This window comes from Macaca mulatta, chromosome 11 (assembly GCF_049350105.2).
Source record: "Macaca mulatta isolate MMU2019108-1 chromosome 11, T2T-MMU8v2.0, whole genome shotgun sequence".
NCBI classification, from domain to species: domain Eukaryota; kingdom Metazoa; phylum Chordata; class Mammalia; order Primates; family Cercopithecidae; genus Macaca; species Macaca mulatta.
Genome location: NC_133416.1, coordinates 76,841,926 through 76,868,501, shown reverse-complemented (window position 1 = coordinate 76,868,501; position 26,576 = coordinate 76,841,926). Strand labels below are relative to the sequence as shown.

Genomic DNA, 26,576 nt, shown 5'->3' with positions numbered 1-26,576 from the left:
GGAGCGGCCGGTCCTCACGGAGGGTGGGCGGGGCGGGGGGGTGTGGCCGGCAGGGGCGGGGCGGGCCCGGCGTGGGGCCTGGGGGCGGACGCGCTTCCGCGCCCCCTGGCGCCAGGCGGGGCTCGTCGCAGCTGTCACGGGCCTGGCCCCAGGTTCCTCCGCGGGCGGTTTCCCTGGGAACAAGGGCGAGCCCGAGCTGCGCTGTTTCCCGGGGCCCGAGAGGCCACCTCAGGTTGACTTCAGGCATGTTGGGCTCTCCAGAAGGGAGAAGAGGCACCTTCGCCGTGAGTTGAGGACTCCTAGAACCAACCTGAGACTCCGCGGCCATATACATCTTACGACGTGTGTGTGTGTGTGTTTGTGTGGCGGGGGATGGGAGGGGAGGAATCCTGTAGAACCCAGATCCCATCATTCCAGCAACTGCCAGAGCGTTCGAGAATGTCACGCCTGTACCTGTCTTCTCTCATCTTTTGTGCCAACTGTTTTATCAAACTTCCACCCCACTTTAAGTCTTCCAGGTAGGAAAAATACAGAAAGAGCCAAGATCCCAAAAATCGGAAAAAATAAAGAGGCATTCATAGTATGTGTCTCTATGTTTAGCAAAAGAGAAACGTGCAATTTATGTGATACACATATTGAATAGAACCATCATTCTGGGTATTAATCTCATCTATTAGAGGCAGTAAAGAAAAGTAGACTATGTGTATGGCTGTTGGAGTCAGAATTACTGGGTTTGAGCCTGCCACCTGCTAGCTGAGTGACCTTAGGCAAATGAATCTCTAGCCCCAGTTTTCTCATCAGTGAATGAGTATACAAGAACCTGCCTCGCTAAGTCATTGAGAGTTTAAATGACTTAATTCATGTAAACACTTTGCATACTTCATGACACAGGGTGCCTGATGAATATTAGCTATTGTTATTATACCATTATAACTATTATCATGCATCTGTAATCCAGAAACCTAGAAAGTCAGTTTTTCTTATTTTATACCCCGTCACCAATATATCACCAAGTCTTATTCATCCTAATTTCTAAATAATTCTTAAATATATCTTACCTGATATTCATTGCCATTAGAAATGACCTTTCTTATTAACGGACTCCTAACTGTTCTCCCTTACACCACGTAGCTGGTCATTCATTCATCAAACATTTTATTGCACTCCATCTGTGTGCTTCCTGTTAGACATAGGGACAGAGAAACCATTACAAAGTCCCCACCATTCACGGACTCAAACATATATAGGGAGACAAGTATGTCAGTAATAGCTACGTGAAATGAATAAATTAAATATACAGCAAACCACTTGGGCTCCCCAGTCTTGCTGTACTCACAACCCTGTATTTCCATATGCTGTTTCTTTTTATGTCTTGATCTCCTACCTTTTCCTTGCCTTGCTAGTTGTTTGTTATTCATTATTTATCCTAGACGTCAATTCCCCTGTGAACCCTTCCCTGTTGGCCACTCAGCCCTATCCCAGCCACTCCAGTATGGGCTAAGTGCCCCTACCAGTGCTTCCATAACACCGTATCTCTTTGTAATACTTATCACATAGAGTTATAATTGTAGCTGTATTTCTCCATTTTCCTAGACTGTGAGCTTCTTGAGAACAGGCACAAGGTCTGACATGCAGTGGGACTGACTCAGTAAATGCAGAATGAGTGAATGGTATGCATGCAGAGTGCAGTCTTGGTGTGTGAATGTTTAGAGGATAAGTCCTGTGATATATTCTACATAAGACCTAAGACATCGTGATCTACAGGAAATAGTAAACAGTAACCATATGCCTGAGGCCTGTGTTGGTCCATTTACAAATCACCTACCATCCATGAGGCTTTTTGAAATATACTGAAAGATGTTCCTCTTGAGTACTTAACCTGTTAGCACTGTTTGAGAAGAGTGACATAGATTGTTACCTATAATAATACTTCAGTGTTCTTGCCGCACAGAGACCAAGATACATTACAGAATGTTAGACACTCAGAATCTCAGCCTACAAAGTATGTAAAGTACTGTGAGCATCTTAAGTTTGATAGCTTACCCACATATGAAAAGGACAGCTATTTCACAAAATTTAAAAATGTGAAAGATCTGGACAGGCACGGTGGCTCATGCCTGTAATCCTAGCACTTTGGGAGGCCAAGGTGGGCAGATCACTTGTGGTAAGGAATTCAAGACCAGCCTGGCCAATGTGGTGAATCCCCATCTCTACCAAAAAACAAAATACGAAAATTAGCTGTGCATGGTGGCGCACGCCTGTAGTCCCAGCTACTTGGAAGACTGAGGTGGGAGAATCACTTGAACCCAGGAGGCGGGGGTTGCAGTGAGCTGAGATGGCGCCACTGCACTCCAGCCTGGGTGAGTGAGACCCTGTCTCAAAAGAACAAAACAAAAGGCCACGTGCAGTGGCTCACGCCTGTAATCACAGCACTTTGGGAGGCTGAGGTGGGCAGATCACCTGAGGTCAGGAGTTCAAGACTAGCCTGGCCAACAGGGTGAAACCCCATCTCTACCAAAAATATAAACAATTACCGGGAGTGGTGGCCAGAGCCTATAATCCCAGCTACTTGGGAGGCTGAGACAGAAGAATCACTTGAACCTTGAATCACTTGAACTCGGGAGGTAGAGGTTGCCTCGAGCCAATCGCACCATTGCACTCCAGCCTGGGCGACGAGTGAGACTCCATCTTAGTAAGACTCCATCTCAAAAAGAAAAAAAGTGAAAGATTTTATAGTGTGCTCAAGATTGCCTTTTTCTCTTTATGTTTTTCTCTTTATTTTTTAAAAGTGTAAATTATAAAATTAATGTCAATTATAACATAAAATAACATTTTTTTTTATCTTAAGACTTTTTCATTTATACCTTGGGCCAGAAAAAAAGGAGATGAGTGCAAAGATACAGAAATTTTAAGTCGAACAAACCATTCTAAGGTTGTTACCCTTAGTTATAACTTTTATTACTTGTTTGCCTCCGTTTTGTTTTCAGAGTTAAGAAAATGTGTATTTTCATGGTATTTTCCAGTTGCAAACTGACTTCATATTAATGATTATGTGAGTCTTGTACAAAAAAGAATTTGATGCAGGTGGAAAGGTAGTTATTCTTCATTTTTGTGGATGGGGAGCTTAGGCCACCAGAGTTAGGGCCCTGCTGTTTGGAACGCAGGTGAATATCTTATAAATGAATGAAGTGAAAGCATATTGAACTTTTGTGTCCAGTAGTATGGCAGACTAGAGACTCTGGCTGATTCTCAAACCAAAAGCAACTCAGAGTGCTGAATAAAACATATAAAACATCTTATCAAACGTATCAAAGAGCTGGCAAGAATATAAGAAACCCTGAAGGGCACAAACTAGGTATAAGTGAGAACCCAGACTGGTAAATAATAACAATGCAAATGAAATGGAAAAAAAAGACAGTTATGGGGAAAATGTACCAAAAGTAATTAATCTATCATTTCCTCGCCTGCCAAAATAGCTAGTGAGTGCCAGTGCTTGTGTTCTTATAAAAACTGGCTTTTGCAACTCCTGTACAAAAGCAGAGCAATCTCAAAAGTGTCTGTCATTATATTAATTATGGACAACGCTGTATTTCAGGCCCCCTTTCTGATGTTGAAATAAATGACTGGGAAAAATTGGAAAGCTGAGAGAAAGGGTTGAACAGAGAGCTTAGACTCTGAAAAATATGATTCCCCCCTTCAAAAGAATCACTTTAACAAGCCACATATATATAACAAAACGTTTTGAGAACTGACTTTAGATCCAGTTTATCACACACACAAATTGCCATCCATCAAACAAATACTTATTTGTTGCTTCTCTGTGCCAACCATGTAAATAATTTTCAGTAAGAAGGAAGAGAAGGAAAGATGAGACACAATGAGAGGGCTTCCTGGCCTCGCCTTACTTTTTAATACCAGCTGCCAATCTATGACTGAGGCTTCCTTCATCCCTTCCCATAGGTTCTATGAGAAATCCTTCTGTCCTTAAAATAATTCTCCCTTTTTGCTTTATATAGCTTTGAATGATTCCTATTACTGCCACCAGAAAATTATCCTAAACAATATATTTTCATACAGGGATTGGTTTCTGTAACAGCTAAAAAGCTCAAAGTAACAGCAGCTTAAAGAAAATAAAATTTATTACTCTCACATCAGTGTAGGTGACTCTCTAATCAGCAGATCCATGAGCTTCTTCCATCATGTGGCTTTACCATCCTGAAATGCAGCTTCTCCCTTATGATCCGTCATGGCTGCTCAAGCTCCTTACAGCCTTTTTCCAATGAGCATAAAGGAGGTAGGGGCAAAAAGGAACACGCCTCTATTCTAGGCCACTTGCAGAAGTTGTAAACATCACTACACTATACTCTCTTGGTCAAGTGTAGTCTCTATTTGGCAGCCATGGCCCAGCTAAAAATCAATGGTTCTAACACTAATGAAGAAGGGGAGAACATATATTAAAGAGAACTAGCAGTCTCTACTTCATCACCTGAGATGAGACTTAGGATGATAGAAATGGTGATGGGGTGGGACATACAAATAGAACAAAGGCAGTGCTAGGAAAACATGCAGTGTGTTCAGAGATGGTAAGCAATGCAGCTTAGTTGGCTCATGGAACAAGCGCAGGTGGATAGATAAGCCTGGAAAGATATGCAGGAGCCTGATTGTGGAAAGATCATAAATGCCAGACTGAAGAATATAGAATTTGATAGAAGAAGGTTTCTGAAAGATTTTTGAGCTGGAAAGTAAAATGATCAAAACAATGCTTTAGGAAGACTTGTGTTGGCAATGCCTAGAATATATTTGAGGAGAGAATGACTACAGGCAAGGAAATTAGATAGGAAGCTACAATGAGATAGTGCCTATACTTCATAAAAACAGAGAAGAGGAAACATTTCAAAGGATGTTGTCTAATGCAGCAAGTGATTAGCTGTCCCACACCTCTCTCATGCGCGCGCGCGCACACACACACAGAGCTTACTTAGCATCCATTATACCTTTTTGAGATCAGCACATTGATGTTACTTGGAGAAGCATCTTTCCACCATATTCAGTTCACATGATTCCAGTGGAACTGAATTCCCCCAACTCCAGGGGGGAATATGTGATGCAGGCTTGACCATTCAGAGAATACTCCTAGTCTCTGTGATGGATTCGGTGATAAGCAAATGACTCAAAAGTCAGTTCTGGGACTTTTGGGTTAACATTGGGAAAAATGAATCTCTCTATATGGATTGCTGAGATCAAATGTAAGCTGCTGGCAACAATATTGCCCCCATTGGAGAATATGCCTAAAAATGGAACTAACATGGAGAAGGCAGATCTGAGAGAAGAGAAAACCAAGTGTGAGTCCTAATGACATCATTTTACTTCCTGGATCAACCTGTGACTGAAACCATAGACCCTGGACTTTTTAGTTACCTGAACCAGTAATTTTCTCTTTGCTTATGCCAGATTATGTTGGGTTTTCTGCCACTAGCAACTGAATATACAGAAATAAAGGTGAGAAAGGAATCAATGAGAATTCCAAGTTTTAAAGACAGTATCATCTACCTTTGCCATACATAGTATTAATCAGTTTAGCTCTGATCAATTTTATCGGTTCCAAAAAATCCAATCTACATTCAAAGAGAGGGTGTTTGGGGCCGGGCGTGGCGGCTCACATCTGTAATCCCAGCGCTTTGGGAGGCTGAGTTGGGCAGATCACCTGAGGTCTGGCGTTCAAGACCAACCTGGCCAACATGGTGAAACCCTGTCTGTACTAAAATTATAAAAATTAGCTGGGCACGGTGGTGGGTACATGTAATCCCAGCTACTAGGGAGGCTGAGGCAGGAGAATTGCTTGAACCCAGGAGGTGGAGGTTGCAGTAAACCAAGATTGGGCCACTGCACTGCAGCCTGGGCAACAGAACAAGACTGCGTCTCAAAAAAAAAAAAAAAAAAAAGAAAGAAAAAAGAGAAAGAAACAAAAGGTGTTCATTATGATTGGGAATGTTCACAGTAATGCCGTGAAAACTCTGAAAATAATCAGACTCATAGATGATTGGAGTTAGAAGAGACCTTTAAGTCATCTCCCATCACCATCTATTTTCACAAATGAGAAAGCTGAGACCCCGGAAGAGGAAGTGATTTTATCCAAGGTCACAGAGCTAAAATGTCCCAAAGCTGAGTCTTGAACCCAGGTCTTTGGAATACTAATCTATATATTTCCATTGTATCATCCTGAACTTCAAAATAGGACATCTAAAAAATGTTGTTGAGTACATTCGAGATACATATAACACAAATACAGACAACTTCCCATGAAGCAACTATTTTGAAAAGACTATTTATTTTGAAAGCATGGGAGTGGCAGCAATGTTCACCACATTCTTGTGAGGATAGATGGTCTTCTGCACAGTGTTGCTGTGACTCATGCCATTGTACATTAAGTGAAACCAACCATGCTGTGTTAACCACTAATAAGTGGACCTAGATAGATACCTGAGCCAAAAGCAACCCTGTGTGGCTAGATTGAAGATGAGAAAGGTCAAATTCTTGAAGTGGCATGAAGCTCTCCCCAGTAGGGATCCTCCATTCTGTCAAGGGAAATCAACCCAGTCAGTCCCCCTCCCTTTGCAAATATGAATGCTAAGTATGCACACAGAGGGTGGTCGTTCAAGTTCAACTGGTAAGCCAAATCAAGATAAACTCTTCTTCATTAGGCTTACTACATCCTCATTAGAGAAATACTGGGATCCACATATCCTGTAATACCTAATCTCTATATTTTTGCAATAATTATGCATGAATTCCTTTACTTATTGAGTGTCCTTTACATGCCAGATACTTTTCAGCTACTTGGAAAATGACAGAGAATAAAATAATGTCCCTGCTTTAATAGCTTTTACATTCTAATGGAAGAGACAGTACAGATGTAAGTATATAACATAATGTCGAGTAATAATATGTGTGTGTTATGAAGAAAAATAAAGTAGGACTCATTACTTCATGAGAACTTTATCACATAGCCAAACACGGCTATAAGGGAAGCCAGAAAACGTCGTCTCTATGTCAGCAGTCATCTGCCCGGGAAAAAGAACTAGCAGTCTGCCCCAAAAATTAAATAAAATTAAATTAAATTAAATTAAATTTAAATTTAAATTTAAAAAGTACGAGTAGAAACAGGAAAGGAGTTACACTTTGATGTATCTAACACATCCACAAATTAACGAACAATTCATCTTTTGTTTAAATTAACCATAAGGTAGTATTTGCCTGGTTATTCACATAAACACATAGATAACTTGTATTTCTTGGGTTCCTTTGGGGGAGTCTTGTCTCTCAGTGTTTGTCCAATTTTGATGCTGTCATTCGTCAGTTATTTCTTGTGTGTCATTAGTGGGCTAAGTAATACTCAATTAAACAGATGACAGAACATTTCTGAGGCAGAAATGTTTCCCTATTCTCCAAGGAAAATATCCCTGCTTCAGTAGCCCCTCTATTGCTGCATATTTTATCTCAGCCAGTGGTTTTTTTTTATTTTTTAAAGCAACAGATAAAATTGTATGTATTTACTGTGTACCCTCAGCCAGTCTTATTTATAAAAACAATATCTACTCCGTTTCCTGTACCAAGCATTCTCACATAAATATCCATGCCCTTGTAAGTCATTCAGTTATTTATTGAGTGGCTACGACGTAAAATATGCAGTTGGTGAACCACTAGCATCAGAATCACCTGAGATGCTTGTTTAACTCAGGCTTTATGAATCAGAAGCTTTAAGAATTAGGCCTGTCTGAAATTTCTCAACAAACATTAGAAGCAATTTTTATGACACTTTAGGAGTCAACAGTAAAGAATGCATGGTACACAGTAAAGCAGAAAATTCTCCAAACTGCAATCTAGCTGAGTTAACATAATATATACATAAAACAGTGATTTAAAAAATGTATCCAGAGAGTAAAGATAGCATCCTCTATTCTTCCACCTCTCAGAAATTACTCAGTAACAAGGATAATGACAATAATACAAAATTCATTTTCATTGAAAACAGTAGATACCTGAAACCCTGAACTACAATATATGTGATACAGTGAAAAGCAGAAATACTTTGATAAAAGATGTAAATGCCTGCAGACTGCAGAAGACATCATCAACATCAACAAAGCACACTTCACAAAAGTGACTTACCTTAGAGACAAAACCAACAATCTTTCATTTGAAATAAAGGAATCAAGTATGTGGACAGGCAGCAGTGTCTTCCTTCAAGCTGGCTGATTATAAAAGAGAAGGTGATAAGGCACCATTGGAAGAAGAATCATTCAGACATACCACATATGCAGAAGCATTGTGTTGGTGAGGCAAAATGGAAAAAATATATATAGACTGCGATGTGAGCAGCCCTGTGATTGCCAATTTCTCTTAGTTAAAAGTAGAAGCCAAAGGAACTCATCTACACAACCTCTGTGTCATAAGCAGAATTCCTACTAGGCTGAAACGTGGTCCAGGCCTCTCAGCACAAACCTTCTGCAATTAGCAATTCTTGGAAAACCTCTCCTCCAAACATGAACAGTCAATCAAAAAGTAATCAATCATCCAGGCACGGTGGTGCAGGCCTGTAGTCCCAGCTACTTGGGAGGCTGAGGCAGGGGATCTCTTGAGCCCAGGAGTTCGAGGCTAGCTTGGGCAACATAGTAAGATTCTCTCTAAATTTTTTTTTAATTTTAAAAGTATGTATATAAAAACTATACACATTTTACAAAAATATATGCAAACAAAAAGATACATATTTAATGCATTTGTATGACTGCTTATCTAGGGGAGGATAAGAATAGGAATAAAAAGGAAACCATAAATAAATAAAACTAGCCTTCCATGAATCAATTATGATAATGTGGCATGAACTAATAAGTATGACTAACTCAACTTTCTTAAGTGCCTTCACTGGAAATTTTTTTTTAAAAGCAGCAGAACCACAAAAGGAACTTAAATATGAATTGAAAAAGGGAGAGGAAAAAAATAACTATTTAAAAAATGAAGACAAAATTAACACAAACTTGGAATAAACACTTGTTAAGGGGGAAAAAAAAGCAAAATAAAAAATGTTTTAAGAATCACAAAATACCAGATTGAGAAAAACAAGTTAAATGAAATGAAAATGAAAAAAAAAGGATTAGAGAGAAAATTATGTAAATGGAAAGAAACAAAAGAAATCCAATATGTACATAATCTAACCAAAGAATCTAGAAGTTGGAACAGGAAAAAAAGAAAAAGCAGATAAACATTTTGAGACACTTTCAGAAATAAAAGACCTAAATCTATAGATTGAAAGAGCATACCATATCCCAAATAAAAAAATGACAAGAATAATCAAACTAAGACCTAGTCTAGCATAGCTACTGGATTTCCAAGAGAATGACAGAATCTTTTGGGCATCCAGAGCAAAATGATCAAGACATCTATAAGGGGGAAAAATTAAAATGTAATTCTAAAGATTTCATATCCAAGGATTTCATACCAGAGTAACTTATTCAAATAAAAATATAATGAACACTTTTGAACATGCAAGCAGTATGGTTTTCATATTGCCCTTTTTTGTAGGATATTCCTAGAGAATGAATTTCAACCACCAAAGAGACGAATTTAGAAGTATGGGCAGTGGGAGGAGACTGGTAGCAATCATTAAATCCATTTATCTATAGAAGCAAGTCTAAAATAATGTTGAGAATTATGGTCATAGAACAGAGAGTAACTGCTGTAAGTCTTGACAATATCACAATGAAATAACTAACAAAAGCTGAAAGAGAAAAGAAATAAGGTAAACACTACAAAAATAATACAATTAGGGGGTGAAGAGGCGAGGAACAGGAAACATACTGCTCAACGCTTTCAATAATGTATAAAAAATAGTTTCAAAGTTATTAAGGTGACCACTGGAACAAAAATGCAAACCTTTCAAGTTCAAAAAACATGCATACACAAAGAATATATATACAGGCCATATAGTGAAAAATAAATAAATGAGCACTACAAACAAAGCCTAACAAAAAAACAAAAGATAGGTAAAGTAAAATCAAACATGACATGACTTTCTTTTCAACAAGCTCTGAAAATTTTCAATTAATTTTCTCAGCTGGGATATCAGGGCAAATCTCAACCTTGTGCTATATACATAAGATACAGTGAAAATAAAATGATTTAGAAAGGTGGAAGATAAAAAGATAGGTGAAGGCATACCCAGTAAATTAAAACCAAGATCAAGATTTTATCTCAAAGTTAAATTCAAGGAAAAAGTATTAAATGAGACAAAGATAGGTACTTTATAAAACATGAGATGCAAAATTAAGATTTCACACTTATGAATATCAATGTACCAAATAACATAGAATTGAAATTTATAAAGTAAAACTACATCAAATTCAAAGAGAAATCCACAGAAAACATGACTAGTTAATTTATCTCATCCAGAACAGATCAAGTGGTCAAAAATTAAGTAAGGATATAGAAGACCTAAATAACATAATTAGCAAAGTAGATTGTATATGTACATTTATGTATTTATAAATGTATATAAATATGTGAGTGAAAATAATACATTTTCTTTTCATGTACCATAGACTAGTCACAAACATTGATTAAGTATCTAAAGGTGCTTCAGATAGACCTAAAAATTTTGTCTCTAATGGACAAGGGAAATGCTCCTTTATTCTCAGCCCCCTTTATTATTTTTATTTTTTTAATTCAGCTCCTTTTTTGAAAATTTAAGTGAGTACAAATGAAGAAAAAGAGTGAAATAAGATTGTACACACTCATTTTCACTTTTAACAATTATCAATGAAGTACCAATCTGTTTCATCTATACCTCCAACAACTTCTTGCCATCCTGCATTTTATATTTAGTTTCTTTATTAACTTTATTAAGGTATAATTTACATACCATAAAATTCACTCATTATTAAGCATATGAATCAATAATTGTTAGTAAATGTATGTGCAACCACACTACATTCCAGTTTAAGAACACTTCCATTATCCCCAAAAGATCCTTCATGTCGATTTGCAATAATTTTACTCTTAACCCCAGTTCTAGGCAACCACTGATCTGCTTTCTGTCTATATGTTTGCTTTTTCTCTCAACTCCTTTTAACTACAGCTGGCTTCTCTTTTGTTTCATTTGCATTTTGAACTTCCAGCTTGGAAAAAAAAAGTTTGAAAACCATTATGACATACACTTACTTAAATAACAATGTAAAAATATATTTTATTTTAAATTTAAGATGTACGTCCCATGTGCAAAATATATGGAATGGAATGCTCCAAAGCAGCAGTATCCAGTACGTGATCTAACTGATCCTGGTTAGGTAGAACACAGAAACTTTGCAAAGACTATCTCAAAAAGGAATTTGAGAAGTTTGGTCTAAACGTGGATGTTTATTGTATGTGGGGTACCTACAGTGAAAGAGGGGAGAAATGCTTTAATACTAATTCAAGCATTAAAGTGGTCTGATGCTCCTTGCATCGTTCATCGGGTGTGTTTTTGATTTGATCTTTGAAAGAAAGCTTTTCCTGGTCTAAGAACAGAAATTATCATGGTTGCCAACATTCTTCATGCCTGTACTCCTAACCATCATCGGTTTGGGCAAAGACAAAACAGCGTATGCAGTCTGGGTTAATTTTAATGCAGTCAGAAGTGTAGGTTATGGGTACTTGTTAAAGAGATGTTTTGAGGTCAAGAACCTTGGGGAATTAAAGAGCTCTCACTGGCCCAACTTATTCAACATTCAGGGGCCCAAGAGATTGTGCTTTCCTGTTGTTCTAATGAAACATCTTAATATACTGAACTTGCAACCACAGGGGAAAGGAAGGGCTTTTGTTTCAGAAAGTAAACATCTCAGGCATAAACCAGGCATACGAGTTGAGCTCAGGTCAACTGCCTTGAGCTTAATGGAATTACAGATTTTGAGGAGTTGCTGTACTATTTTGGTAGAAATAAAGTCCAAATTTTAGAAGACATATTCTGATGAACATGAATCATACTTCAAGTTTCTGCAGCTGCTTTTGGTGTGCAAACCCCAAGATGTGTTTGAATTACCAAGTGTCTCCCCTATCTGTGCAGCTTGATTGCAAGAGGAATTTAATTTCACAGACCTGAAAGGGAAACTTGCTATCAAAAAAGACAAAATTTAATTAGAATTTGAGTAGTGGTATATGAATCACAAAATTATCTTAAATTTTATTCTTCCATGAAACTACTGAAATCCAAACTGATGGCAATCATACCATCAGAAACAAAAATTTGGAGTAGAAATTCAGCTATATACTGCTTGTATACAGTCTAGACGGTTCAAGAATTGTTTAGTCACATATACAACTGGATTATCATTGACATAACCAAAATTAATTAACAAGTTTCTGTTTCAGGTAAGTATCTTTCAGGACCAAAAATACTCTGACATCATCCCTGTGTGAAATTATTCTTGCCAGACAAGCAGGAACTTTTGGCCACAAGAAATGGGCATCTGTCCCCAGTTCAATGCTAGCAATGCCAGCTTAGGGCCCAGATGATTCAGGTAATTGTAGAAACTGACCCTGAGGCAAAGAGTTGGAAACAGTGTTAGAAATATCTGAATATTGCTTAGGCTGATATTTTATAAGAAGTAAATGAACAATACATACTCTTAATTGGTCTGTCTCTTGGGGTCCTGAAATTTCCAGCATATTGCAATTATGAGGGTTTTTTTTTCTTTTTTTTCCGAGTTGGAGTCTCACTCTGTCACCCAGGCTGGAGTGCAGTAGTGCAATCTCAGCTCACTGCAACCTCTGCCTCCTAAGTTCAAGCAATTCTCATGCCTCAGCCTCCTGAGTAGCTGGGATTACAGACACCAGCCACCATGCCCAGCTAATTTTTTGTATTTTTAGTAGAGACCGGGTTTCACCATATTGGACCAGGCTGGTCTCAAACTCCTGACCTAAGGTGATCTGCCCACCTCAGCCTCCCAAAGTGCTAGGATTACGGACACGAGCCACCACTCCCAGCCCAGTTATTAGGCTTTAAGTAACATCTAGCCAAGAGATATGAGTCATAACTAGCTTTGGTAGGCTATATGTACATTTTTATTAACAGAGTTGATTAGGAGAGAATTCAGGCCACATGCTTATAGATTTCTTATTATTCCTAAAATGTGAACATTACTATTCTAAAGAGTTGGAGAAGATTTCTGGCGTGAACATGAGTGGGTATATTAGTATTTTCTCTTTTCTGTCTTTGAAAATCATTCTGGAGATAAAAGGATAAAAACACAAACCCCACCTTCCAAAATCTGCAAGCCCATTTTTTTTTTCTTTTGCAGAGTATGACACAAATATACTGCCCAGGTTCTAAAACATGTATAAGAGTTGACAAAATCAGCTGAGGTTGAGCAGAAATTATATAGGAAAAAACAGGAAAAATACAGAGACCAATCTCAGCTGCAAGAAGGCTCAGCTAGACACTGCAAGCAGAAGTATAACCCCTGAAGGTAAGAGACACATCCTGAGTTACAAAAACATTATCCTTGTTTACAAAAGTGGATGTGGGAACTGGGCAAACCATGCTGGCAACAAAAGTCCCCTGTACCCAGTTTGATTCAAAAAGACAGTGCAAGTGAGACGACACAAAGAATCACACAGATAAGCCATATTCACAGGAAGCAGTCTGTTCATGTGGCAGCAGAGAAGTGAGTCTGCACTAAGTCAAAAACAGCTTCTTCCTAACCTTGCTGTCATACATACCAGAACTCTTGCAAATAATTGGTCCAGGAAGACCCAGTTCACTCAGTGATAATAAATAGGAAAGGGAAAGGAAGTAGCACATCACCAATACAAAGAAACAATAACAAAAATTTTAGAAAAAGGAGCAAAATCTAACAGATGAAGAATGCTTTACAAGTGAAATGGTAGCTCTGGCAGATGAAATTTTTAGAAATAAGTTTCCCCAAATTAGAGAAAAGAATGAGACCATAACCTCAATAAAAAGAAAATTATAAAACATAAATATAGGAATTTGAGGAAGATTTAGAGACATAGAAGGTGATAAAATGCAACAGAAGAATTTAGAAAAGAAGTAGTAGAAAAAACAAAACCATCACACAAATAAAGACAAAATTAGAAGGGAAGTGAAAAGAAAAGAAACATAAAGGAAGATAATAAGAATTATAGAGAAAAGAAATGAAAAAAAAAACAAGCAAAATGAAATGAAAAATAGAAAGGATTAGACACAAAATAATATATACAGAAAGCAGGCAAAGGAGGTTTAAAAAAAAAAAAAAAACTTACAACTAGCGCCCCCAAGGAAAAGATCCAAAATAATGGAACAAACAAATACTTAAAGATATGAAAGATATGATTGAAGAAAACTTTTCTCAATCAAAAAAAAAAAGTACACCTCTTTATTGAAAGGATGTAGTATATGCCAGGGACATTTTACCTGACATAATTACTGACTACAATGAAAAGGAAATAATCCTTTGGAGAGGTTACAGATAATCAAATCCTTTGTAGAGGTTGCAGATAATCAAATCACTTATGAAGGGAAGTGCCAGCCTGTCTTTAAATCTCCACACAACAACATCCGTTCCAAAAAGACATTAGAGCAATGTATACAAGATACTCAAGTAGAGAAAGTGGACACAAAGTCTTTATGTCTAGCAAAACTGTATTTCAAGTATAAAAACTACAGACAGAGTTTAAAATATGCAAAACTCAGCTAGCATTGTTTCTATTAGCCCTTCTTAAAAAAACTACTAAAGATGAACTTTAGGTAACAAAAGATAATTGGCAGAAGGCCAGTAAAAGGACTGCTTGTGAACGTTGTGTCATTAACAAATGGTGTCTTTCCTTTGTGCCCTCTGGAATTCATCCATCAGCAGCCAAATCCCCTATATCCTTAGCCTCTTCTCTGAACATTTCATTCACCCTCTTGCTCTAGAAAACCAGCTCTCTCCTGAGGATACGCTTCCCCTGAAGCCATCTTACATAGTGGCTGCTTTTTTTCTTCCGCTGTCCTTGTGCATCTGGGCCTACATTTGGGGAAGGCCACCTCTTTACTCCTCATTGCCACTTTCAGACTTTTCTCACTTGCCTCCCTAAAATTCTCCCAAGTTAAATCACATGTTATCAGATTAACTCACCCAAAAATGTTCATTTTTGCTGTCATCTATTGACACCTGGGTCAGTCTCTTTCATTTCTCAGTGCTATTAGTTCCAATCTGATAATCTCTCTGTTTAGTCTTAATTCTTAGTGATTTCAACAACTAAGGTAGGTGATCCTTCCAACACCATAGTTTGTCAGTTTTTAAAATTTCTTCACTCAAATGACCTTGTTCTCCACCATACCTCAGTCACTCACCCTATGGTCATGCTCTAGATTGTGTCATTATCAATAACGTAATTATCTTAGTTTCATCATTCTATTCCCTGACATCTCACTTTCTGTCTTTCCAATTTACTCCCTTTGACACCCCGTGATGGTTAATACTGAGTGTCAACTTGACTGGATTGAAGGACACAAAGTATTGACCCTGGGTGTGTCTGTGAGGGTTTTGCCAAAGGAAATCAACATTTGAGTCAGTGGACTGGGCAAAGCAGACTCACCCTTAATCTGGGTGGGCACCATCTAATCAGCTGCCAGCAAGGCCAGAATATAAGCAGGCAGAAAAATGTGAAAAGAGAGACTGGCCTAGCCTCCCAGCCTACATCTTTCTCCCATGCTGGATGCTTCCTGCTCTCAAACATCAGAGTCCAGGTTCTTCAGTTTGGGAACTTGGACTGGCTCTCCCTGCTCCTTAGCCTACAGATGGCCTCTTGTGGGACCTTGTAATTGTGTGAGTTAATAATTAATAAACTCCCCTTTATCTATCTATCTATATCTATCGATCGATCGATCTATCGATCGATCGATCGATCGATCTATCTATCTATCTATCTATCTATCTATCTATATTCCATTAGTTTTGTCCCTCTAGAGAACCCTGACTAATACACACCACAACAATCCTTTGAGCCCTAATTAAGGTTAAGGAGGAAAAGTGGCATATATACAAAGTTACTTCTTGCAGCATTGTCCCTGATAGAAACAACCAAATGTACATCTTAAAAGGCTAGGTTAAAAAAATTATTTAAGGGCTGGGTGTGGTGGCTCACGCCTGTAATCCCATCACTTTGGGAGGCCAAGGTGGGTGGATCAGTTGAGGTCAGGAGTTCGAGACCAGCCTGGCCAACATGGTGAAACCTCATCTCTATTAAAAATACAAAAATTAGCCAGGTGTGGTGACAGGCGCCTGTAATCCTTGCTACTCGGGAGGCTGAGGTGGTAGAATCACTTGAACCCAGGAGGTGGAGGTTGCAGTGAGGCGAGATTGCACCATTGCACTCCAGCCTGGGTGACAGAGTGAGATTCTGTCTCCAAAAAAAAAAAAAAATTTAAGGAATGGAGCAGTTACTTGAGCTAGGAAACAAAGAAGTATATGCAGAGGGCTGGTTGACAGGAGCTGTCACCTTCAGCCAGGAGGTACAGCCAGCCTGTGGTGGTGACACAGCAAGGCAGGAACCTTGGAAATGAATACCCAACCTCCCTCTTATCACTCTGTCTTGTTTTCTGCCATTGACTCAGAAACCAAATAATAGTTATTAAATTACCTTTTTTAGGTCACTTTGAGAAGATGAGGTATCGAACAGCCACTACTATTAAGCAAGGTACAAGTATCATAACACTAGTGCCATCTGAGAATCCATGTCAACCCTTATCTAAGGAAGTAGCTCCCAACCTGGGGATCTCTGGGTCCTTGAGGGCTCTTAAAGTAGTTATGGAGCTCATTGAACTATTTTCAACATTTCAAAAAGGTTATCACGTAGCAATTGTACACCCATCCTTGATAAAACAGCACAAGCAACTGAAATGTTATGTTTTCTGGCTTTGAGTTGATGTAATAGGAACTCAATGCCGACCAGAACTGTGATAGGTGGTTTTATACAACTTTGATTAATAGAGAAAGGAGCATCATTTTAAAGAGAAATTACCCCAAGTGCAGATTCCAAGAACAGGGAAGTTCTAGGTCTTTCTCAATTTTAGACAGTCACTGAATCTAGGAGGTACTGTTTATAATTTATAAAATTGTTCTACCACTAAAAGTCACAAAATATATTCCATTATTAGGATATCATAACTAAAAGATATATATTGCTATTTGTTTACCTGAAATTATTGACTGTGATAAATAATCAACAGTGTAACATGTTTATGTTAAAAACATTAAATTATATCATGTAAAATAGAAACATATTGTTCTGGTTCTAAATTTAGTGGTCAGATTAGATTTTTTTTAAGAGTCTGGAAGCACTCTTTGGTTCACTCAACATTACTAGTCAAGCACCTTTCAGGGCTAGATTACATAGAATTCCTGTCTATTTGGTCTGATCAATTTTTAAACAGTTTCATGCAGAATTTGCCTTTTGTTTTATAGCAAAGTCTATGTTATTAGGCTTCTCTGATAAATAAATCAAAAGGGTACTAGAAGAAAGAATATTTTGTATTCTGTAAGACAATTACTATCTCAAGGGGTTAGTTGACTTTTAAAATAAAGTAACAGGGTTCATTAAAGTCAGGAAAATTTGCAGATTTCAGAAATACTATAGTTAAATATTTTAGGGTAATTGGGGAAAGGGTACCAGCGTGATCTTCAGAGGCTTAGCAGTGACTTGGAGACAGACAAGGAAGAGCTGCCTAGAAAATAGAAAATAGAAAAAGCAGATGGAATTCCTGTTCCTTCCCATAAGGGATCATTAAGTTCAAAACTGTCAAGATGTCAAAGCATTAACAAGATTAAAAACAAAAGATAAAAGGTTTTCCTCCAAAACAAGCCTGAAAACTGAGGTGCTTTTGATGTGGAAGACATGTAAAATTTCCCATGTGGTGGTGATTTTCTTATCAATGAACACTTGAAACCCCTTGTCAGGGAATGTAGTGTGACCTGTCTCCCAGGGTCTCACCTTTTAGCCATTGCCTGATTAATTTCATCTGCCTCCACCACAGGGCTCACAAAACCAGGCTGGGCAAAGTTTGATCCATAGAATTCTATTTTTCTATCCGTTCAAGACACTTATTCGCTAACAAAGTAACTCAAATGGAAAAGCTTTGGTAATATGCAAAAATAAAAATCAATCTCCTCTCAGGGTTTGGAGCCTCATTAATTCGGGGCCATCATTAATGCAATCACAAGCATCAGATCGGTAAAGCTCCAGACAGGCATGGTGACTGATTTTAAATAAGATCTTTCTTTTCAAATGATTCTTGTATGTTAAAGCTGTCCTCCCCAAAGACTCGTACAATAATGTAAAACTTGGGGGACAACCTGAATGTCCATCAATAGGGAAATGACAAAATAAATTACAGCATATCCATTCTCTTGAGTCTTAGGCATTTGTTAAAAAGGATAAGTTTGATCTCAAAATACATAAAAAAATGGAGCTTTTCACAAATAAACAAATAGGACAGGAAAATACGATTCAATTTTGCAAAACAAGTGTATTGGATGCAATCTTTGTGCACCTCCTCAGATTTTCTCTACTGCCTCTCTTTTTCTGAAAGTAATCTCCACACCCCTGTTGCACCCCTACCACAACCACTGCCTTTAGTGGGCTCCCAGGGCTGGCCGGAGTTCGAATTGGAACCCTGAGCCTGCATGGCCCTTAGTCCTGACATGCTGAGCCCTATCAGCATTGGGTTGTCACTCTTTTTCTAGGTTTAGATGAAATGCCACCCTATGGAGCGAGTGGGGTGGGGGGCCAGGATTGGCTTCCTGAGTGTCTGCCAAGGGCTAGACATACAGGAAATCATCTTTTTAGGGAGTGAAATTTGGCCCATGGGATATGAGAGGCAAGAGGGTACCAAGGAGAAAAAAATCCCTCCCCTTTCTTCCTGCAGTGAGCTACTCTGAAGTGTGGTTTCTTGCAGCTTTTCCAGATGTGTCCCGCATGCTGAGTGGACATGCCTGCTAAGCATCTGCTATGTCTTTGGCAGGCCCCTTGTGAAATGGTGCTCTTAAGACTTCTCAACAGAGTATGACCAAAGAATTAAGGTTGGTGGTGGAAATAGCAGTTACAAGTGAGAGCTATCATTCTGTGACCTAGATCAAGGCCTTGTATCCAAAACTTGGGCTAAGCATCCTTTTAAGTAGCTCCAGAACTGCAATAACAAAACTTGTCCAACTTTAAATTACAGGCATGAATGGAGAACACAGGTGACACAGGCAAATGATGTTAACTTATGCAATAAGAATTATCCTGATACTTTGTTCCAGGAAATGTTCTAAGTGCTGGGAATTTAGCAGTGAAGAAAGGGGACAAAAGTCCTCACCCACATGGAGTTTATTTTCTAGAACTGGAGGGGAGTGGATTGGGAGAACAGTAACCAAGGGTATCAAAAATTCATTTTAGCCCTTAGTTTCCTAGCAAAGCCAGCTCTGAAAAAAACTTGTCAAAGCAAGAATTCTGTCATTTCCTTCCCTGGGGCTAAAAGTCTTTTGCATCATGTTTAGCAACTTTCCCACTTCCACTCCTCCCAAAGACTTACTCTGGGCTGTGTGTCTGGAGCCTCCTGGGAGAGAAGCATACCTTATCAATGTCACAGACCTCCATTTGAAAAGCTAGCAGATCCCAGTCAGGGGCATAAGCTAACTGCCAGAGCCAGGGCAAAGTGCAATGGGCCATCATTAATGCAGTCACAAGCATCATGTGGTGGTGTGTGTGTTGCTCATTGTGTTTCAAGGTTGTTAGCTCAGCTAATGTGTTTTTTATTTTAATAACTTCATAATACTAATAGTCTCTGATATTTGCAGGGTGCTTTTGCATTTACAGAGCTTTTTCACATATAGTAACCATTTTATTCATACTCCAACTCCCATGATATAGTCAGAACAGGTTCTATTTTCCTCTTTTTGCTACTGAAAAGATTGATGTCTGAGAAGTTACATCCTTTGCCCAGGGTCATCCAGCTAAGAGCAGAGTCAATATGAGGATCCTTCTGACTTCTTAATAGTATTATTGCCTCTATACTTTTGGGGCTATTTCTCTCCAGATAGAATTTTAATTATTTTGATCACATTTAATTATAATAACACTGTAGGTAAAAATGCGGAGCTCCAGAGTGGGCTGGTGGAAAAGAACACATGGGGCAGGTGTGTCTTTGATATCTTAAATAAATTAGATAGACTTAGCCGGGCGAGGTGGCTCACGCCTGTAATCCTAGCACTTTGGGAGGCCGAGATGGGCGGGTCACGAGGTCAGGACATCAAGACCATCCTGGTTAACACAGTGAAATCCCGTCTGTACTAAAAATACAAAAAAAAAAAAAAATTGCCGGGCATGGTGGCGGGCACTGCACTCCAGCCTGGGTGACGGAGTTCTTTTCCACCTTCAGGTAGAGCCAATGCTGTCAGAATCACTTTCAAGTAATAGACATATGACTGATTAGACTAAGTAATACAGCCGTGGGCCAGTGTTTATAGGCAACTAGGGCACTTCTGGTACAGCGGCAGTTCTTTCTGTCTGCATACTGGCTGTCAGGAGCCAGCTGTCCCCACCCTGCCCCCCTTCACCCCCACTCCAGATTCAGCATCCAGATCATACGATTTGCTCCTCCCCTTCCCCCCATGTCTGATATTGCTGGGGTGACCATGTAACTATTTTGCGGGAGAAAAAGGAGAGAAAAAGGAGGCACTATTGAATAATTACACCAGGACAACAGGTGTAAACCAGTACTCTACATTTCACCACCGAACAAGGGGTGAAAACTTTAAAAATAATAATACTCATGATAACTGATTACAAAAGAAGTCCTGAAAAGTTGCATGTTATGTAAATGAAATTTCAAATATATAGGAAAGCTAGCTAATTAAGGAAATTCCTAACTATAAATTCTTTGGAAACATAAGAAAAAAAGTTTCACAAAACACTTTACTATCTTTTATGTAAGGCTGTAAAGTTTAAATTTTCTATAACAGTTTCTTCATACATGCAATATATATTGGCTGCTGCTACACATAGTCGAATATTTAATTCTCACAGAAAGCCTGTGGAATGGTATGCCTTGTTAAGATATCATGCTAGAACACATACTACTGCCCACCCTACCAACAAAATCTTTATTCATATCATTTGCTTTGTTTTTTAATATTGTAAAATAATACATGCTCGTTATAAAAAATTAGAAAAATATAGAAAAGTGGAAAACAAAATAAATCACCCTTAGTCATCACGTCACCAATAACCATTAGCAACATTCTGATGTATTTTTTCAAATGTTTGTATTTGTACAACTATTTTTGACTTAGCTGTGATCGTACTATATTTACTATCCTGCTTTTCACTTAAATTATATTACACACATTTTGCCATGCCATTATGAATTATTTATAAGCCTAATTTAAAATACCTGTACAGTAATCTATTATGTGGGAAACATAATAGATTTTACTTAACTTATCCCAGTTTGTAGGGCATTTGGGTTGTTTCCAACTTCTTATTATAAATAATGCCACAATGAAGACTTCATACTAAAAGCTCATTTGGTAGTTCATGTTATTTCTTGAAGGTAGATTTCAGAAACTGAAATTATCTTAAAGTAAGTGAACATATTTAAGGTTCTTGTTACATATTTAAAATTGCCTTCCAACAGGTTTTTCTTCAGTTTACATACACATCAAAAATAAATATGACTCTCACCAGCACTGAATATTTTCATATATGAAACATATGGTTTTTGTTTTGCATTTCTTTGATTTCTACAGAGGCCTAGCATTTTCCCATATACTGACTAACCTAATTGCATTTTCTATATTTTTGTTCATATTATTTGTACACCAGAGTTGTTACTAAAAGCACAAATTCTAAATATCTATAAAATTACCTTAAAGAGTTCTTCATGTTTTGATTTGATAAAAATTACAAGATCTGGCCGGGCACAGTGGCTCACACCTGTAATCCCAGTACTTTTGGGAGGCGGAGGCAGTTGGATCACCTGAGGTCAGGACCAGCCTGGCCAACATGATGAAACCCTATCTCTACTGAAAATACAAAAATTAGCCAGGCGTGGTGGTGTGCGCCTGTAATCACAGCTCCTCGGGAGGCTGAGGCAGAAGAATCACTTAAACCCGGGAAGCAGAGGTTGCAGTGAGCCAGGATCATGCCACTGCACTCTAGCCTGGGTGACAGAGCTAGACTCCATCTCAAAAAAAAAAAAAAAAAAAATTACAAGATCTAATAGGAATTGTTACATGGATTAAGGAATGAGAAAAATACAGTTTTCCACATGACATTAATTTCCATCCTCATTGAGAATTGGTGAAACCCTGAGTCTTGGAGGCATCCAAGGCAATGTTCTTAGTCCCAGTCAGCAGGGGTCATATTCTGTATTCATAGTCTAAGTTTCCTGATTACCTTCCTCTGTGTTTTAATGTTTAGCTATTTCATGCCTCCTCTTGTAGAAGCTGACGCAGATATTATTGCCATCTTAACAGGTAAGAAAATAAGGGTTCAGACAGGTGTGTGACTTACACAAGGTCACACAGCTGGTAAAGAGTAGAACCCTTTCTCATTAAAAAAACCTCACGTTTATTCCACTGATATTCCACCTGAAGTCAGATGTTTAAGAACATTCAGGAAAAGGAGGAAGAAAGGGACCTGAAAAATTTATTAAAATAGCAGCCATTAAGTACTAGAGGTGCCTTAGCCAGACTGTACTGAGCAGTAGCAAGATAAAAAGCATTCATTTCATATGCTCCAGCTTTTACTTTTCAATTTGTATAAAGATTCCTACTTATCCACAGGCGGCTCTTTTAAGTATTATCTTACCCGAGAAGGAGTAGAGCACAGTGGATGAGTTTAGGCTCTGAAATCCATCTGCCTGAATTTTTAATCCTAGCTTTGCCATTTTGCTACCTGTTGTAACCTAGGAACATTACTCAAATACTCTGTGCCCTCAGTTTCCTAAACAGTACAGAGAAAAAGTATAGTAATAATAGTACTTACCATATAGAGTTGTAGGGAAGAGTACATGAGTTAATACACGTAAAACACATGACATGGTGCCTAGCCTGTGGAAATATGCAAGTAAGGTTAGTTGTTGTTGCTGTCATTATACCATTATATGTATTGATTCATTTAACCTCATGACAACCCTATGATCCTGTGACAACCCTACTGTGATCCCCCTTTGACTAATGAGAAAACAGAAGTTACACTAATTCTAAAAACATAGCATAAGACACTATTCAAAACTAAAAGAGAATCTCTGACTGTAAGTGTGAACTAGATTTGAGAAACACAATACATCAATGAAATATAAAAAGTTAAGGGAAATAAGTTACATTTTGCATCAAAAACAAATTAAGTAACATGAGATGCTAACATAAAACTTTTTTGTCAGCACTGGATGTGCAAGAAATATTGTAGAGATTTTTAAATGTTTTTATTTGTATCATGAAGAATCCTTAGAAAAAAACTGTCTAACCCAGAAGTGTAGCAGGGATGCTGACAGATGTTACAGCCATCCTCCTTTGTACTGTTTAAATACCATGGATTCTATTCTTGATAGACTTGAATGCTTGATTTCAGATGTCTCTGACTCATATTTGTAAATAATTAATACATGTATTTAAAACATATTTTATGCATCAACACATACTTTCATTTTGAATGTAAAGTGCACACACCCCAAACATTTTCTTTAAAAAAATCAATATTTATTGAGAATAACCATGAATCAAAATTCTACGGGAAATCAACATAACTAAAATAGTTGTATGAGTACTGTCCTTAAGAAATAAGAATTTGGGAGAAATAGTTACACTCACCTTCTTCCTCTCATCCCCAGATACAGGAAAAGACCTTAACTGAGGGATGGTTTCGTGCTGTGTCCTCAGAACCCCAGGGCCTGGCTCACAGAGACAAGTGAGCAGTAGCTGAAGACTGTTGTATATGTGAAGACCAGAATTTACCAATGAATGACAATTTGAATGAGAAGCTTAGAAAAAGAGAAGATGGCAGTCAGCAAGGGAAGAAGAAAAATAAAGACATGGGAAAAAATGAGAGGAATGAATATTGGCAGAGGACCAAATGGCATCAAACTCACAGCAGATAGGTTAGATTCACCTATTTCAAGAGGAAATTCTTTCTAGCATAAAGAAAAGACAAATATTTAAGGTGATGAATATCTCAACTACACTAATTTGATCTTTGACTCAAATTATATGAATGTATTATCACCTATACCCTGAAACTATGCACATCTATTATGTATCAATAACTAATTTTTTTAAAAAAAGAAATGCTAGAACCGAAAAACTCGAAATTTAAAAAGAAAATCAAGCTACTGAAGAGATCCCTGGGCTGTGATGGAAACAAACAAAATGGCTTATTTCTAAGGGCACTCAACTATTGAGTAAGTCTGAGCTGAAAGGTATAAAGTACAATATGGCAGATAATAATAATAATAACCACAAAAATAAGCTTCTTAGATAACCTATTGCTTTGTGGTTATAATAATTATACACTCCACTGGATAGCAAGCAATCTACTTATCTACATGTATAAGTTTGACCTGAAGTTTCTCCTATTTTTCATCTACTGGAGTAACTCAATTACTAGGGCATCTATATTTGCAAATCTGCAAAGTGAATGTTGTCATCCAATAGCCCTGCCACATGTATCCTGCGTACTTTTTACATTCTTTAGCTTCCTAGATTCACTTCAGCCATCCTAGAAATTATTGAACTTCAAATTAGATGAAGTCTCCCTGAAAAGTGAAATAAATATTGCATGGAGAGAAGGAGAGAAGATTCAGATGGGTGGGGATGAAGAACCAGCCATGTGAAGGGAGCACATTTGCTAATAAACCTCACAGAGGATGACCTGAGTACACAATGCAGTTTCATACTTTTGTCTTAATGCTGCTCATTGTAGCCAACTATAATCTCTGCCTGCCTGACAATGGTTTGTCTATATGTCTGTTCCCCCACCTAGACCTGGAATTCCTTGAAAGCAGAACCTAGTCTTCATCTGTGTATCCCTAGCTCCTAGCATCAGGAGTGACACAAAGCTGTTACTCAGTATCTTTTTGTTGAATGAAGGAAGCAAAGACTCAAATACATTTTTTTCATTTTTGTGACCTTACGAAACTTTTGGCCTCCTGAAACTTTTTGACTTATGAAACTTTCTTAAGGGCTGTAAAGTAAGGTTGAATGCATTGCTTTGTGTTCAAAAATCCCTTCAGCCCCTGTGTTAGTCAATGGAAATTTATATAATCTGATTACTTATTATATCACCAAATCTCCAGAGTTGGGCACACACTGGAGGGTGAACCCACCAATTAAAAGAGGCAGAGGGATACATGAGTGTTCACACAAGTGATAAATTAACATAAATTACTTTAAAAGTTATTTAAAATTTACATGTCTTGGAGTTAACCCTAAAGTAGCAGTTCTTAATTTAGGGCTCATGGATCTTTAGCAAGTCCAAGCATGAATCTTAGGGGGCATGTTTATGAACCACAAAAACAAACATCAAAGACAAAATGAGTTATATGAAGACGTGTGTTTTGGAAGGGAGGTGATCTACAGCTGTCATTAGATTACTGAAGGAGCCTATGATCCAAAAATAATATAATTCATAACTTCAAACAGATATTTGCAGAGTATGACAAGAAATATGCACAAGGATGTTCATCATGGCATAAAAAGAGTGGAAAATTGGAAGTAATCCAAATGGATTTCAAAAAAGGAGTGTTGAGCACATAAATAAAACACGTGTGATAGGCTGCATACAGATTTCACATTGTTGAGGGAAAGGGCAGGTTATTGCACAGCACATGTAGTATGGTCTTATTTATGGAATTAGTATGCATGTATATGTAGGCAGAGAATGTGTCTAGGCAAAGAAAGACAGTCACCAAATGTTAACAGTTATTGTTGATTGGTCGAATTTGGGATGTTTTTGTCCTTCCTTTTATACTTTCTAATTTGTTTGAATTTTTAGTGAGCATGTTGTCATTTTAACAAAATAATAGTATTTTCAAGAATTGGAGGGATAATTATAGAGAAATGTAAGGAAGGCAGAGTCATAATTGGCAAGTAAAAGAAACCTGAAAATTATTAACCTTAAGGTGAGCACCAAGAAGACCACAGCTGCTCTCCAAATAAACAACGGAGTGGGACGAGTCATACATAAGCCTGACCCAGTGTGGCAATTGCTGTGTCCTAGTTTAAACACATTCAAAGGGAAGTGACAACTGGTCTTGGAAACTCCTGACTCTATCTAGTGCATTGTGAACTGGCTTTTCCGTGAAGACAGAGCACTAATCAAGAATAAAACCATGTATGAGAGGTAGAGATAATTACATATCATCACTCCTGGTTGTGCCAGTCAGCCTGGCATGTGGCACAACCAGTTCCTAGAAGCTGCTCATCATCTGAATCAGATTAGAATCTTCTTTCCTCCTAAATGAACAAAGACTCACTTCCAACCTTAGGTTTGAAATGTGAAACGTTCATTTGTGAGATACAAACCCT

At 38.0% G+C, this 26,576-nt stretch overlaps 1 long non-coding RNA gene across 1 annotated transcript; it reads left to right on the top strand.

Moving 5' to 3' along the window:
• The first annotated feature begins 98 nt into the window (after positions 1–98).
• LOC144332958 (uncharacterized) lies at positions 99–25,825 on the top strand. The gene is made up of 4 exons (XR_013401231.1): positions 99–518; positions 8,033–8,160; positions 13,329–13,496; positions 23,885–25,825. It is a non-coding gene; the product is annotated as an uncharacterized LOC144332958 (long non-coding RNA).
• Positions 25,826–26,576: the final 751 nt, after the last annotated feature.